The 18,101-nt window shown below is 32.2% G+C and overlaps 1 long non-coding RNA gene across 1 annotated transcript; it reads right to left on the reverse strand.

The window, feature by feature from the left end:
• Nucleotides 1-15,060: 15,060 nt before the first annotated feature.
• Nucleotides 15,061-16,027, reverse strand: LOC149264604 (uncharacterized). Its single transcript, XR_016250107.1, has 2 exons — nt 15,625-16,027; nt 15,061-15,484 (listed from the first exon to the last, which is right to left on the reverse strand). It is a non-coding gene; the product is annotated as an uncharacterized LOC149264604 (long non-coding RNA).
• Between the last annotated feature and the right edge of the window lie 2,074 nt (nt 16,028-18,101).

Below are 18,101 nucleotides of genomic sequence, written 5' to 3' on the forward strand. Positions count from 1 at the left end.
AGATTGTAACCAAAAACTCAAGATGCATAAATTATACATGAAAGAAGATCTTAACTTAAGAGACACTTAAAGTTTTCCATCATAACTCATTCATCTCAAGATATAAATCTAAATGGAAACAAACTATTTGCATGTAAACAAAATAGACTAGTTCTGATTCACCATTTCATAGAGGGAATGCCCAACTTGAACACTTGTTTTCCAACTCAATTAGATGATGAACAAACCATTAACAAATGAAATCAATCACTATGCATAACCATAAGGCAATCTGAAATAAGACTTTGAAAAACTAAAGCTACCATCAACCAGATTTGCAATGAAATAAAACTAGTTTAACTTGGAAGTGTACTTAGCTTGGAGTGGGGGCCCTCCACCCTTGCCTTGCACACTTTTGAAGATGATATCAGAAGCTTTATATCAGTCACAAATTCATGTATTGAGTAGCAAAAATGAGAGTAGCACATGTCTTCAAATTAAGTCTTCAAACCAAAAATATTACAGCATAAAAGTATCATAAGTCAATGTGTTGAGCCATCAAAGTTGTGGCTCTTAAATAAGGAGTTTCATGAAACCAACTGATCTACATTCACTCTAACAAACCTATCTACTCTAAGCCACCTATCCAAGTCGAATCCACTCCACTCATCCCAAGAAATATGACTAATATCATGGAATCTCAAAACTGCCCTATTTAGATGGGATTTCTGGATGACTAGTCATGATTGACTAGCTCCAAATAGGCATAATAAAGCTCGTTCTGTTGGAACCAAGCACAGGTGGCTTGGTCCTAGTTCCCAAGCTTTCCATTCATGTATCCCATTCGTGCTGAAGTGGCCTGCATCCATATCAACCATGAAGTGATTACGAGAATTTCTGAAATTGCCAAAATTGCACTTAAAATAAAACTTTTATAAAAACTTTAGAAATTGACAAATTAAAGCTAAATACCTGATTAGACATCAAATATTCATTAAAATGGAATGGATGGAGTGAAAATGAAGGATAAATAGATGGTTAGGTAAGTTTCTCAAAGCAAAATAAGATCAAAACTGAGGCCCAACAAGCACAGACCCTGAATTACAACGGTGGCACTAAATGGAAGATGAGAACATGGAGGAACCCTAGGCACCATCTTCCCCTCCAGATTATTTCATACATTTAAGAATAAAACCAATGATTAAATAATTTTAGGTCTAAAGGAAATTAACCTTCATAATATGGAATATAGTATTTTATTAGATGTTTTGTGACAATCTGTTCTAGTAGAATATACATGATACTTTCCATATCAAAAGTTGATGAAACCTATGCTCTCTAAATGACCTCCCACTAAACTTATTATAGAAACCACTAGATCGAAGGAAATCAATAAGGAAATCATGTCTTTTTCATCATTCACTAAATTATTTAGTGTTGTGAAAATGACTAACTTTTAAAGAGATACTTTAGGAATTAATGGTTATCGATAAAATAATCATGCATGTAAAGTACTAAAGGAAACCACAAGCTAGTTTAGAGATGAGGAACATACTAATGTCTCTTGGAGAAATCATCAATATTTGAATAATATATTACAATTCAAATCCAAAGCTAGAACATAGACCAAAACTAGGATTAGGACTAGGAATGGAGGTTGGAGAAAAATCATGAGTATTACGATCCTCCATTTGATATTGATGAAAGAAGAGGTCCTCTATATATTCTGAAAAATATGCATAAGTCTAAATTTATAGAATTTATGGGTACCATTTGACATACACCAAATGATGCATCACTCAAATTTCTATTTGACATATAGGTTGTTAGTGATGTATCATTTGGTATTAGAGTACTGTTTTCTTAACTTTTGTAGTGAGTCAAGGATATTTAGGGATACATTCCCTTTATAATCTTTAGTAATCTCTCACAAATATGAATCCAATCCCTCTACAAGGTTCAATGGTCAATTTACTTCGATCCAGTCACTTTGTAGGGTTTCATGGTGAAGCAACAAGGAACCTACTTCTTTCTCTATCAGGTCCAATAATGTATTTCACAATGGTATTCAGTCCCCCAACTTAAACAAATTTTAAAAGGATAGAATTTTATAGCGAAACAGAATAAATTATACCTTATTAAATTAAAAAATGCATCCTTCCATATTTTTCAACGTATGATTGATTTCATAGTGGCATAATGATCCTAAAATTGGATGAAATCATCAATATGGAATGCAACATCTTGCACAAAAAGGGACACTACAAATAATTTGATTGGAGCATTTTTTTGATGCCCATCTTGAAGAAATGGATTCCCAAGTTGAAGGAATTTAAGTAAATATAATTCAAGGTGTTGTATTAAGTTCAAGGTACTAAAGTTTAGTTAGTTCAAGGACGTAGAGTAAGGATTGTCCATATATATGTTGTTCTCATGTAAATTATTCATTGCCATCTCACCCTAGATCATTTTGCATTATGATGATAATTAACACACCAACTCTGAATACATCATATGGAGATACCTTGCGAAATATTCATACAACCCCCTTTTAAGGCCCGAAGTGCTTAAAAATATCATCCAGGTTGTCTATTCCTATGTGTCCCTGACATATAAACGTAAGAAATGACCCCAAAAACTGACCACTAGGCACGCTTTTCATTAACTAACAAAACAACAGTTGTCATGAAATTTTAGACCCTAGTCCCATCTCCTAGGAGATTTCATATGGAGCCCATCTGAAACTCCTAGGAAATAAATACCACATGTACCAACTACCAAGCATCAATCTTCGTATACAAACTCCCACCTGTACCAACTACCACTTATACTAACTACCACGTGTCAAGCTTCAAGTGGTGCCACCTGCTAACAACTCCTTCTAGAGCCAATTTTTTTGAAAACAATGGATAATCCATCAACACTAGGGGGTCTCCCTAGTATTAAGTCCGAATTAGACCTCACACCATTTAGGATATGATCCCCATCCGGGATATCAACTTAGGTTCCATTTGATTTTTTTTTCTCTTGGAAATCAGATTCAGAGATAAGTGTGAGATTGAGTGTACTATGTGAGACGAGTGGGGATGAAATCAACGCTTCATTGATGACTTGCAAAACACGATACAAGAACATAACAATAGCATAATGAGTGTCATAATGCCATGAGGAAGAACCAAATACTTGATACTAACTAAGACATACACAAGAAAGAGAGTGTTATAGACCAAATGCACAATTACTCACTAACATTAACAATGAATAAGGGGAAAATACTAAAAACCAACACACTAGCTGCATGAAGTGATATAGTTCAGAAGCATGCAAAATACCAAGGAAGAGACCGATTTGAATATAAAAAAAATCATGCATACATAGCAGATGGATTATGTATATGCGTGACTTCTATATATGCACTTATGTATACAAGCATGCATATATAGAACATGAATTTTGTATATGAACAACCTCTATATATATATATATATATATATATATATATGCAACCATGCATATACAAAAGATGAATTCCATATATGCACACTTTCATACATATGTGCACATATAAAAACCACACATATAAGGAAACCATCTTCCATTTATGTGCATATTATATATATCTATATATATATATATATCTATATCTATCTATATATATATATATATATATATATATATATATATATATATATATGGAAGTGGGCATATATGGAAGATAACTTCTGTATATGCATAGCTTCAATATATGGCTTCTTTTCATGTGCATATTCTATAACAGAGATATGGAATTTTGCATATATGGAATCCATTTTCCGTATATGTACAATTCCATATATATTAATGTATATGAAAAAAATTGCACATATAAAAGTTGGCTTTTGTCTATGTGAAACTTCAGTATATGCACATAATGTGGAAGTGTGCATTTATGAAATATGGCTTTCGTATATTCTCAACCTCTGTATATGCAAAAATTCTCTTCATGCACATAGATAAGGAGTTTTACACATATAGAAAATGTCTTCCATATATATGTATATATAGAGAAGTTGTGCATATTCAAAAGTTATCTTTCGTATATGCATAATTTCATACTTATTTTATGACAGGGGCTATGTATGGCTCTCATCATGTTTTTACTTGTAAATGAATGAAAAATGTATCTATGAGCTAGTATATGATTATGCAACAAATTATATAAGGGAACAATGCTTCATAATAACTTTCAGATAAGTATGAGACCCGTATGCTTAAATATGTTGTTTACGCATGTAGATTACATATTTGTGACATGTTTGATGAACTGTCTATCATGGCTAATAGGGGTCTTGTTAAGGACTTGTTCAAGTATTTTCATTTGCATGAATATTTCCATGTTATCTTTCTGTTACTAAGGTGTCATTCAATTATGGGAAGTGACCTGGGCTCTGGGCCTGAAAAATTGGCTCAAATCTAGGGGGCGGTGGCACAACACTGAGAAAAATAGTCCTTGGATGATGGCATGCCTTGCCATGAGAGAGTCTAGAGCCTCTTGGACATTGTCAGGCCCACAGCATGGGAGAATCTAGAGGTCAAGTGGCCTAAAAGCTTAGTGGGACCCAGGGGTTATCTACCTGCGTGTTTAGGATGGTTATTAGGAGTCATGTAGCTGATGTTGAAGGTATGTATGTTGTTTTTATGTTTATTCCAACTTCCTTAACATCAAATAGGAGGTTGAATCCAATCATAGTAGCCTCTCATCACACATTTACCCCAGTTGGCTCGTTACTTGGGTAGATGTGGGAGGAGGGTGTTACATCATTTTGTGTATTTATATGTTGAAGTGTGCATAGGAATATACAACACAGATGATTTGGTTAAGTACTTCAGGCCTAAAAATGGGGTTTCATGCATATTTAGAAAAGCTCCTCCATAGGATGTAACTAGATTTTGTTCCTTTATTATCATCATAATACAAAATGATCTAGGGCAAGATAGAAATGAATGCTTTACATGAGAAAAACATATATATGGAAAAACATTTCTCTAGGTCCTTGAACTAACAAAAATCTAATATCTTCAACTCAATGCAACACCTTGAGTTATATTTAGTTAAACTTCTTCAACTTGGAAATCCATTTCTTCAAGATGGACATCAAAATAATGCTCCAATGAAATTATTTGTAGTGTCCCTTTTCTTGTAATATGTTGCATTCCATAATGATTAATTCATCCTAATTTAGGACCTTTATGTCACTATGCAATCAATCATACATTGCAAAATATGAAAGCATGCCACTATTTAGTTTAATAAGGTATAATGCATTCTATTTCACCAGAAAATTCTATCCTTTTATGAAAAATTTAAGTTGGGGGAATGAATTCCATTGAGAAATATATTATTGGACTTGACAGAGCAAGAACCATATTCCTTGTTGCTTCATGATAAAACCCTACAGAGGAAGTTTTTCCATGTAAATTGACCATTGAACCTTGTAGAGGCAGTGGATTCATATTTGTGAGAGATTACTAAATATTATAAACGGAGTGTATCCGTACATATTATTGAATCGCTACAAAATTGAAGAACACACTACTCTAATACCAAATGATATATCACTAACAAGCTATATGTCGAATAGAAATCCCAGTGATGTATCATTTGGTGTATGTCAAATGCTACCCATAAATTATATAAATTTAGACTTGTGCATCTTTTTCATAATGTATATGGGATCTTTTATTTCATCAATATGAAATGTAGGATCATAATAGTCTTTATGATTCGTCTCCAACCTCCGTTCCTAGTCCTAATCCTAGTTTTAGTCTATGTTCTAGTTTTGGCTTTGAATTGCAATATATTCTTAAAATATTGGTCATTTATCCAAGAGATATTAGTATTCTCCTCATCTCTAAACTAGCTTGGGGTTTCCTTTAGTACTTTGGGGGCATGATTATTTTATCCATAACCATTAATTCCTAAAATTATCTCTTTAAAGGTGATCCACTATCACAACACTAAATAATTTATAGAATGATGCAAAATATATGATTTCATTATTTCGTTCCTTCGATCTAGTATTTTGTATAATATGTTTAATGGTAGGTAATTTAGAGAGTATAGGTTTCCTTAATTTTTGATATGGAAACTGTCATGAATATTCTGCCAGTATAGATTGTTACAACAAATCTAATAAAATACTATATTCCTTATTATGAAGGTTAATTTCCTTTAGATCTAAAATTATTTAACCATTCGTTTTATTCTTAAATGTATGAAATAATTTGGAGGAGGAAGATGGTGCCTAGGGTTCCTCCATGTGTTGGTCTTCCATCTAGTGCCACCATTGCGATTTAGGGTCTGTCCTGGCATCCCGAGAATTTCCATGGAGTGATAAACTCTTTCAAATGAGATATTATAATCAAGCCCTTTCCTTTGAAATCTTGTGCTTCCATGCACAAATTTGGTCATTTTTTTGCAGAAGAAGCTAAAAGGTGAAGGCTTGATGAAAACAAAGGTTTCAGTTTTGATTTTTCTTTTTGTGAGGGGTGTTTGCTGTGGGATTTTTTTTCTTAAAATATGATGTTAGGCACCTCACCATAGGCATGGAAGGAGACATGTAGTTTTGAATTTGGTTATGGGTCAAATAAAGGTCAAGTTCCTTGTATATGCTCCCATGTTAGTATGTTTTTTTTATATGCAATAATTATAATTTGGACAACATTGTTTTCTTAGACCTTGGGGATATGAGGCCTGTGTGATTGCTGGTGTCAACGAACCCCTATACAATGCCTTCATTTGTAGTTTTTCCTACCCATGAGTCTCTGCAATCTCGACATTTTCTAGAGTAGGGAATCTTCTATACTCTAACCCTTTCAAATGTTTCCACCTCTCTCTAGACTCAAAGGAAATGGAAATAAGTTTTCATATTTTCATCACGAGGTAAATCTTTTATAGTATGGACAAAATCCACATACTTGGTTTTATCCCTTAAAATTAGCATTGAAGAGGAATGGGGCATACCCATAAAATTTAAATGGCCCAGTGACTTCTCTATACTCAAAGGGACCAATATATCCATAAATGAAAGAATAGTATTGAAGTTTAGATTAAACCAAGATTAAACTATCCCTCCAAACATAGGAATAATGGAATATTTATATATCTCACATTAGTACATGGAAATTTTCCATGTGGCTAAAATGCTTCAAATTCTATAAATATTCAGCCTTGTTATAATGAATCCTCTCTATATATCTATTTGTGAAGGGCTTAATTTGTTTATTAATAGACCTATTTAAAAGTTCAAGTAGATAAGGTGACTTTATTTATTAAGGGTTTTTAATTTTTTTGAACTCATGTGTAGCTCTACCTATAAATAGGCTATTTAAAATGTGTCTATTTCTAATTTTATTTTAATGGTGAGTTTTTTTTGTGGAGGAGTGAGAGTTTTAGTATTTTTTTAAAGAATATTTTTAATAGAGTTAATATTTTATAAATTAGAAAAATTGAAAATAAAAATTAGTAATTATTAGATTTGAAAATAATAATAATAATAAATAAAAGATAGAATTGGTCAATTTGTTTATTTTTTTATCAATAATTATTATGAAAAAAACAAATAAAAGTCTTCTCAATAAATCTATTTATTAAATTTATTATATGATTTTTAACATCAGCTTATTTTATGATAGAATCTATAATTGAAAATAATAATAATAAATAAATAAAAAGAATTGGTCAATTTGTTTATTTTATAATCAGTGATTATTATTAAAAAAAGCAAATAAAAGTATTCTCAATAAATCTATTTATTAATTTTATTAGATGATTTTTAAGGTTGAGCTTATTTTATGATAGAATTTATCCCATTATAAATATTTTATTTTATGATAGAATTTATTCCATTATAAGCACTTATAAATAGTTATAATAGAAGAAATTCATTAAAATAATTCACAATAAATATATTCATCATGACTAATTTATTTTATATATTGAATTGATCCATATCTATTTATTTTAAAACATCAATACATGTAATTTTTATATCTATTTATTTTAAAACATCAATACATGTAATTTTTATTTTTATAACTGACTTTATTTTATAGAAAGAGAAAAGATTTGGGATTTTTGAATTTAAAGTTTTTGAATTAAATGTTTATCATTTAAAAAAATATCTTAAAATCAATTTGTTTATTATTAAATTTAGAAAAAACATTAACAAATCAATAACAATTAACAAATCAATACATAATCTATCCATTTTTAATTTGGTTCATTCTATCCAAAACATAACTACATTCTATACATTGACATTTAAGATATACAATAAAATGCTATAAAAGATTTATTTTAAATGTAGATTTTATTTATTATCACTGTAATGATTAAATGTTTTACATATCATATTCAAAGATAAATAGGTATACTAGTTTATTAAATTATTTTGAGTAAATCTATATACTAAGACTTGGTTATTTGCGATATTCTATTGATTACCTAAAATCTTATTCATTAAACGTTTTTAATCACTTTAAACACTTGCATATTGCTTTAAATTGTTAAATTATATAATTGATTAAACATTTGTAAAATTTTATAAGAAACAAATGAAACTAAAATTGTAAATTTTATCCGTACTAAAATGGAAATTGTAAAATTTATCACTTAAATAATTTTATTCACATTTTTTAATAATATAAATAAATGTTAATTTTATTAAATGATAAACAAAATTCTAATTACCAACTTTAAATGACGCTAAAGGAAAACAAAAGTGGCCTATTGACATTTGGGATATATAATCATCATTTTAGTCTGTTTATCTAATTAGGTGAAGTAATAGATAATAAATTATTAAGCCAGGTGACATATAAACCAGCTCACATAGAAATTCTAACGGTCAAGGTGGAACAAAACATAATAACAGAACATTACTATGCCAAAGAGTCTAGTAGAGAGTGTAGATGAAGGTGATTAACTAAGATTTTTTGAGAATGAATAATTCTTTAGTAGTTTTATAATTAATTGAAAAAAAACATATGTCATCTAAAATAAAGAATTATTTTTATAATCAATCCAAAATTAGATGACAAATAAGCCAAAATATAAGCCATCCATAAAATTGTAAGATTTAATCCAATCCACAAAAAAAAAATTATTCTTAATAATTAGAAAAATTATTCTTAATAATTAGAAAAATTATTTTGAGCTGCCTCAAAGATTTTATTTAATATTCAAAAATATCCTAAACTTTTTTCCACTTGTGCTAAAAAAAAATGTTTGTACATAATTTATCCATGTACTTTTGATATAATTTATCACTGCAAAGATGAGAACAATCTATCTTATACTAGCAGTAACTTGAAAAGAATTATAACTTCAAATAACATTGTGATTGTCATTGGTTTAGTTACCCAAATGATTTCTCACTCTTAACAATTCTAGGTCTTACTCTCAACTTTATCTATAAGAAAATCATATAATTTATATTAATTTAAAATTTACCTCACAATATAACCGAACCGTGGATGAGTACACCAGACAACCATGAATGCTACTTTAAATTTTATAATTTTCTTTTGTCAATAAATATAATTTTAGATAAACTAATATCTTTTATTTTGTTGTTAAAAACATTCCCTTAAATAAAACCAATCATGTTATTTCCATGGTTATTGGTATGCACTTAAAAATGTTCATGTTTTAAAGTTTGTAGATGCGCATGCAAGCGCTGAAGAAGAGCGAACGCCTGCATTGGGACCCATTTGGTAATTCAATGTTTAGAAGAGAATTAGTGCATGGTCTCTAAGAAGTGCCTTTTTACAGTGGCTTATGATGTAATTTACACCTAACGGGCAGGAGTGAGGACTAGTGCATCGATTTACATCAAACCCATGGGATTCTGGTGAACGCGTGTCAGTCATGATATCCATCTCATTTAAGATGTCAGACATCATTAAACCAGGCACTAATAACACATAACGCGATCATTATAGGCTAATGGGGAGTTGTACACATGCCGATGTGGCCACCACGGAGAAAGCTCCGAAAAAGATTGATAACCAAAAAAAGCGGCCATAGAATAGAGAACAAGACTGGTGATACTTTCTAAAAATAAAAAATATACTAATAAGGAGATCGGTAGCAGTTGAATCTTTCTAAAACTAAAAATTACATATAAGGATTTAACGACAATAAAATCGAAAAGCTAAAATCCTAACCGTTTGGGTCGATTTGAAAATTTTAAGAGATCATTTTTGTGATATGCAGCTACTAAGATGAGCGGCTGGGGGTTGAGTCCGCTGGATATTTGATATTTGTGGAATTTGACAGGGGCTGAGTCCGCTGGATATTTTATATTTGTGGCATTTGACAGTGGCCGAGTCCACTGGATATTTGATATGTGTGGAATAGGAGTGGGTGTATCTATGATTATATGAACAGACTCGACAGGTATGAAAATGAGCGGCGAGTAGAGTAGACGAGATTTTTGGGTTTTCAGATCTGAGTGTGCTTTTGTTTTTATTTTCTCTTTTCTTGCGTCAAGAATGGCTATGCTTTTTTTTTTATGTTTTCTCTTTTCTTGTGTCAAGAATGGCTATGCTTACCAATTTTAATAACTGTTGTCTAGTGTGTCATCCATGAGGTATTTCCTGTTATATTTGTTTGATACTTAAATGTAAACAAAAAAAAAGTAAATATTACATATTTATCAAAGAATTATTTCACATGTATACCTTCCCGGGCTTGGGAAGATGGAATCCTGATATTGAATAAACCACCTCCCTGTGATAAGCCTAATTTCTTTTAGTATAAAAATTTATATGATCATGTTGAACTTTGTAAGGAAAACATTGTAAGCAACTATGACTCATGCATTGAAGGTAATAGTTTCAAAGTCGTAGAGTAACGTTCAATGCATGTAATGCAGGGACTAGCTGTAAAGTAATGCTGAATGGATGGATGCAATGTTACAGAAGTGGGAAGGCCAATGGTGGTGTTGAGGGATCTTGACTTGAATTGGATCAGCTCGTACAATCCATTTATATTTGAGGCATTTAATAAATAGATTTCACTTTAATCTTAAAATCCCTGGCTCAAATAATTTTTTCTATCAGTCATCTGAATAATATTACACAATCCTAAATACTTTTGCCATCATTTTAGAAATGCTCATTAGTTACATCTATGTATTTTTTGTTTTTATGCTCAATGTGCAAAGAATCTAATGGCGTTCAATGTTTGGTGAGAGTGGTGGAGGGTTCCTTACACATGTTCACATGCTTGATTGTATGTTATAGGAGTCTGTGTTCGCCTTTTCTTGGTAGGTCGTAAGAAATGAATTCGGAAGGGATTGGAATCTGCTATTTCAGGGAGAAAGGTTAGGGTTCATTTGATTTTGTGTTCTTCTTTTACAGTGATTTATAATATCAAGTATTTAGGTTTTCGATATTGGTAGTGCCTCCAACAAATTTTTCTTCTTAATTTCAATTCTATCATAATCTCTTTCTTTTTTTATAACACAATGTTTTTTATTTTATCTATTATCATGCACGGTTAATAATATATGATGTCACGTATTTATGTTTTTGATAAATGTAGTGTATTCAAGACTTTTTTGAATTCTTTGTGGACAAATTTTTCTCTTCAATTTCAATTCTATTATATCCTCTTTCTTTTTTTTAATATAATGTTTTCTATCTAATCATGTACGGTTAATAGTATAAATTTATGTTTTTAAATTTGTTTACACGGATCGAGATGAGAAATGGAGTAGTATAACTTTATGTTTTTAAATTTGTTTACATGATTGAGATGGAAAATGGAGTAGATGCAAAATGTATTTTTTATTTTTTTATTATTTGTAAATGCTCAAACATTACATCAATAAGTTAGTATTTATTTTTAAAGAAGGGTTTTGCAAACATTTTCTTGAGTCCTCAAAGTTATCTATGAGGAATGCCTATGATTATGGTTATTTGCGAGAAATAAGTTTTTCTGAGTTACGTTTCTCTATTTTATTTTTTTAACAAATTTATATATTATAAAAATAATTTTAAAATAATAATATTTTCTTTAAATAAATTGATATTAATTATTAAGTTAATATGTATTTGAACAATCAAGATTTATAATTGATGTTAATAAAATTTTATGGTATTGAGTTGTTGAAGTTTATTATTTGTTAATTTTTTTTAAGTAAAATTATATTTTCATGAATATTTTTAATCATTATATTTTAAAACTATAAATTTGATGACATCATCACAAATAATTATGATTATGGATTTGTTTGTAAGCACCACCTTTCAATATACAATTAAAAAATCACATGTTTTTGTAGTTGCTTTTAATTAATATTTCAACAATACAAATAATTATAACATCACAAATGATTATGACTATGATTTGTTTTAAGTACAATAATTCCATACACATTTACAAAACATATCGCAAAACTCTTACAATAAAATACAATAGAAATAAATATACCATTTAAAAATTAATTTATAATTAGTTACAAGCAGAATTTTCAATGTTTGTATTTTTTATTTTATTTTTTATGTTATGTAATTTGTTCATTGTATTTCTCTTTGTGTGTATAGTGATTTTACAGATACATAACATCAAAATTTAAATGAGATGAATGTCCTATATTATCTTGTTTATATTAAAACTATTGTTCAATTTGATGATGTTCTATGGTTTTTGTAAATATTATTAATTTAATAAATGCTTTTAAATTTATTGTTAATGTACTTTTATGATATTGAATTGTTGGATATTATAATTTGGTTAAAAGAATAATATAAATTCTTATTAATAAACATTTTTAATATATTATAACATTATAAATAACTATGATTTTTTTGTAAACATCATTATGGAATATATAAATGGAAGTGACAATTTTTCATAATTACTTTAAAGTTATATATATATATATATATATATATATATATATATATAATGATTTTCTTTGTAAGCAATAATGTCGAATGTATATTTTAATATCACAAATTTTCATAAACTATATTTCAACAATAAAAATAATTAAAACATCACATTGCAAGAACAATTATTCAATATATTTAAAAAATATATTACAAACCTTTCATCATAAAAAAAAAAAAAATATATGTGATAGAAATTAAGTAGTCGACTTGATATTTTATGCCACACTTTTAAATATGTTTTTCAATTATTATTATGTGTTTTTACAAGGACTTTACACAATATTCTCAAAAAATTACACATAAAATAAGTTGGATGAGTAAGTTTTGTATAATATCTAAAAATTATACTACAAAGCTTTGTCATAAATTGAAGGAAATATATCTTTTAGAAAATATTTTTTCCATTGGATTTTTTACGATAAAGTTTTAAATATTTTTTCAATTATTACTATGTGTTTTTATAATGATTTTATACAATATCATTTGCAAAAATTACATATAAAATAAATTGAATAACTAAGTTGTATGAGCTGAAATTTATTCTGTATTAACTTTTTTATTCTAAAATTGATCTCAGTTTAGTAAAAATTAATCTCTTTGCAAATATTATTGATATAATAAGTGTTTTTAAATTTATTTTAAGGTATGAGCTAATTGATATTTTTTAATATAGTATTGTTGGAATTTGATGTTTTTAAACAAAATAATTGTAACGCCCCAGTTAATTGTTAATGTTTAAATTGAAACAGTAAATTTAACTATTGTTTATGGTTATGTTGGTAAAACTAGTTAATTACTATTGTGGTTACTGTTACAATTAAATATAACTATAATTACTTGGTATCAACAAGTATGGCTTGGAAATAAACCAACTGTTAATGATATAGATTTTTCCTCCAGAGGGGTATTAGAATCAAGATATGACATCTGTCAGAAAGGGTGGGAAAACCCTAACTACTTTCAGATGGTGGTTGAGTTTCCTGGAGGAAAAAGTGGTTGCTATGTCTGGTAAGGACCAGATAGCAAGATGGAAAAAAATGCCATGAGGCAGCAGAAAAACGCTATGTCTGGTGAGGATCAGATAGCGTACATGGGGAAGCAGAGAGCTCCCTGAGACCGCTAAGTCTGGTAAGGACCAGATAGCGTAATACTGGCGATGCCAGAAGACTGAAGACAGCAAGAATCTTGCAGATTGCTTGGGGGTGGAAGGTCGAGAAGGACCCTCCTACGGTCGGGAGGTTTGACAAGCACATTACGAGGTTTGCCTCAGAACAGGTATGTATGATCATGTTATAGTAAATAGTGCATGCAGTCGAATTATGTTAAGTTATGACTGAACAGAAACTGCGAATTAAATTAGAAAGAATAATTCTATTAATTAAGTGAAAGAAAACTAAGTTAGGTTGAAAACACATCTCTGTGAAAGAACCATAAAAACATTTGCTCTGGCCTGGAAGAAAGAACAGGCAGAAAGTGAACAAACCCAACATCTAGAGTTAATCACAGACTTTCTTTTAAAGAGAATATCGGGCGGTTGTAAACAGAAAGGACCTATTCCTGGAAAGCAAATAACGTAGTATGAGAACCCAGTAAGGATATTACAGAACTCTGTATCACTTACTCATACAACGAACCCATATAAACAGAGAAATTAATAACATGCTGATGAAGTAGATAACAATTAATAACAGGTCGACAAAGTAAATAACCATGTACCATTAAGGTAACTGTTTCAACAGTCGTAAAATACAGAAGTAGTAGTACCTGAAATATGCATAATGGGTTCAGACCCGTTTTCAAACCCTGACCCCGTACCTACGCCCTACCTCACAAGAGGAGCACCATTATGAGATGGTCGGCAGAAGCCGGAAGGAACGGGGTAGGGAGCCGACGGTTCGTCGCTAAAACAAACAATGATATACATATGTAAACGGAGACTTCAAACCATAAATGTAACCTTTTAACAGCATGCAAACTCAGAATGATAACTCCCACTATAAATAGCGATTTACAGGAATGCTGTAAGCGATTAAATTTAGTAGAAATTCATTGAAAGGCTATAATATTGAAAATAAAAGAGATATCGGTAATAACCAGCAAGAACTTTAAAGGAACATTACAAGGAAAAATACCCACTTTGAATATATATATATAACCATTAACCAGTCAAAGTAAAATTACAATAGCTTAATCCTCTTAAATATGAGGGTTCGCCGCAGGGTTTAACCCTCGGCTCTGTTCCAAAACTATCAAACAGAAAATGCATGTGACGGCACAGCCCGATAAGTCTTGGTCGCTGTAGCGACTCGGGGGGGTACACAAATAATACCACGGAAAACCCGAACGGGATTCCCGTCTAACCATTAAGACAAGAAACTCAGAATAACAATAACGGATACAGTAGCTCGAGAGTTGCCTCGGCAGCATGTCCAGTGCGGATTGAAACTCTCAGAAACTCCCTTATTCAAGATTAGGGCGTTGTTCCTCTTACCGGAAGCAGGAAGGAGAAAGGAAGAGCAGTGTTTTCACCCCGCGCTGGCCACGGCTTTTTTTCTTGTACCTGTAATGGAGGGAAAACCAGAAAAGACATGAGTAAAGAAAAAAGAACGAGAACCCAACTCTTATCTAGTAACAGGTAAGGAAAAAATATATATATATATTTTAAGGAATAACGTGCTGTGAGTTAGGAGGCGAGGTTACCATGGCCGAGGCTGGTTGGTGGTCCTTCATTTCCACCGTGAACAATATGAAGAAATCAATTCGGAGTCAAGGCGAAACGCTTGAGGACACCAGGAATCAGAACTCTGCGGAAATGAGCGGCAAGTTGCCAAATGCAGACGAGGGAAACTCTTAAGGTTTCTATTCCACTCCCGGCCACAATCGACCATTGATTTGGACAACTCCATCTCCACCATCGGTGAAATGGCACGGACTCCATTGTCACATGGCCCATACGTGCCTTTTACGAGATGCACTAACTGCCGACGGCGCCGGGGATGGGGTAGCAGACCTGTAAGCCGTAGCTCAAGCCAGCTGGCTGGCCTTCACATGGCACCATGCCAGATGGGCATAGGATGCAGCATACAAATTAACGTGTTAAGGAGCGGTGACCGGATAGCGTTCATCAGAGCCAAATATATCATCATTATCCTAAGTTAGATTTGCTGGAAAGATGCTGGCAAAAATAACTACAGTTGACACTGAAAAACTCATAATGATAATTCGTATGGCCGCAGGACGAGAATTAAATAAAAATCCAAATCATTTAATCAATGAAAAGGGTAAAGCGTATTCCAGCGAACCAATGGATCCTTCTCGAGTCATGGTGTGGGATAAACACAAATAATTAAACGTATTATTAATGTTTTCAAAGCGTATTGCTAACTTCAATCCTGTCCATGTATTAATAATACCAAGGTTAAAATCTTAGATATTCATTGCCGTGTATGTTAAACGTTGTGATCACAAATTTTACTTGTCATTAAAATATTCATATGTTGTTACTGTTATACAAGTAAATAATTTTTTTTTTTATGGTAGGTCGTTACAAGTGGTATCAGAGCGAGGTTGCAACTCTGTGACCTCGGGCAAGCCATAACTGAGAAGCTGATATGATTAATTAGCAAGTAAGGATTATCCCATGATATATTGCATGTAACATCTGTGGAAAGAAAACTAATCTCTTGAACAGGTGACAGCAAAATGAGGAGAACGAGCAGTGCTCCTCATGGAAATGTGGACAGACCAGGTGGCGTCAATCACCCTCAGGGAAATCCTGAGATTTGGGTGCAGCTGGGGGAGGAGACGCGCAGCACCAACTTGACCATACTGGAGACAGTTCAAGAACTGAAGAACGAGATGGCTCGTTTACGAGAGGACAATACCAGATTGACCATGGAACAGGAGAGGATTCTGAAAAGTTTATCAGATAAACAAAACCAGCACCAGCCTAACCCCAGTCCGGAGCAAAAGCATGTATCAGAAGAACTAGAGTACCATACTGATCAGGACGAAACAGAGGGCAGGGCAGAGGCTCGAGGTGAGAAATCTGACAATGCTTCTGAGCATCAAACTTCAAAAAGGCAGCGGATAGAGCTACAGGGAGAGTTCCGGAAGATTAAGCCGCCGCATTTTGATGGGGAGTCCGAGGAGGCTGCAGAAGCCTGGCTAATAAACATGAACAAATATTTCCAAGTTTACGAATATGACCACCATCTTAAGGCACGGCTGGCTATTTTCCAGCTACAGGCCAAAGCTACATTATGGTGGGAGGAAGTTAAGATGGTGCGGGGAGTGAGCGAACAGGATATAACTTGGGATATTTTTCAGAAATACTTCAAGGAGAAATACTTGACTGAACGCTTTTACGATGAAAAAGCGTGGGAATTCCATGATCTGCGTCTTGGGCAGCAGACCATGGACGAATTCATTACCAAATTTACATCCCTGCTCCACTACGTACCATATATTCGGGAGGAAAAGGCAAAAGTGCAGCGGTTTGTTAGCAGTTTACCCCAAACAATGCGGGAAAGGATTGAATTTGATAACCCGAAGACCATGGATGAAGCAATTCGGAAAGCTAGAATATGCTATCAGCAGAATAAACAAAGGGGAGATAGCTCTGGAAAGCGTTGGGCGGATAGAAAAGGCAGCAGAACACCCATGGGAACTAAGGGAACTCGTGGCAATTTCAGTAAAGGAGTTTCAAAGGGGCCTAGCAGTAGGAGTCAGCCTAGAAATCCACTCAGAATGAAACCACCTAATGAGCCCAAATATAGTGAGCAGCCGGGCAGAAGTGATAATGAGGGGGCAGTTAGACCGCCAGTACAGTGCTGGGGTTGTGGTGGGCCACATTATATCAAGAACTGTCCTCACCGAAAGGGTAGTGATCAGGTGTCCCAGGTTTATGAAGCTTCTACAGGTGTCCCAAGAATAAATCCTGCTCTTGAGGACCATCAAGCTGATTACCAGCCAACGATGGTAGAGTTCGAAGGTAAGATTTTTGATCGAACTGTTTCTGTTTTAGTAGACTCAGGAGCTACGTTAAGTTATGTTAGCCCCAAAATAGTGGAAAGCTATAATTTACAATCTGTTAAGTTTAAGAGTCCATGGTTGGTTCAGTTAGCTACCGGGGCCAAAAGACGGGTGCTGGCCAAGGTCAGCAACTGTCCATTAAA

Source organism: Pinus tabuliformis, chromosome 6, assembly GCF_031772625.1.
Source record: "Pinus tabuliformis cultivar Carrire ecotype Pingquan chromosome 6, CPIR1, whole genome shotgun sequence".
Lineage (NCBI taxonomy): Eukaryota > Viridiplantae > Streptophyta > Pinopsida > Pinales > Pinaceae > Pinus > Pinus tabuliformis.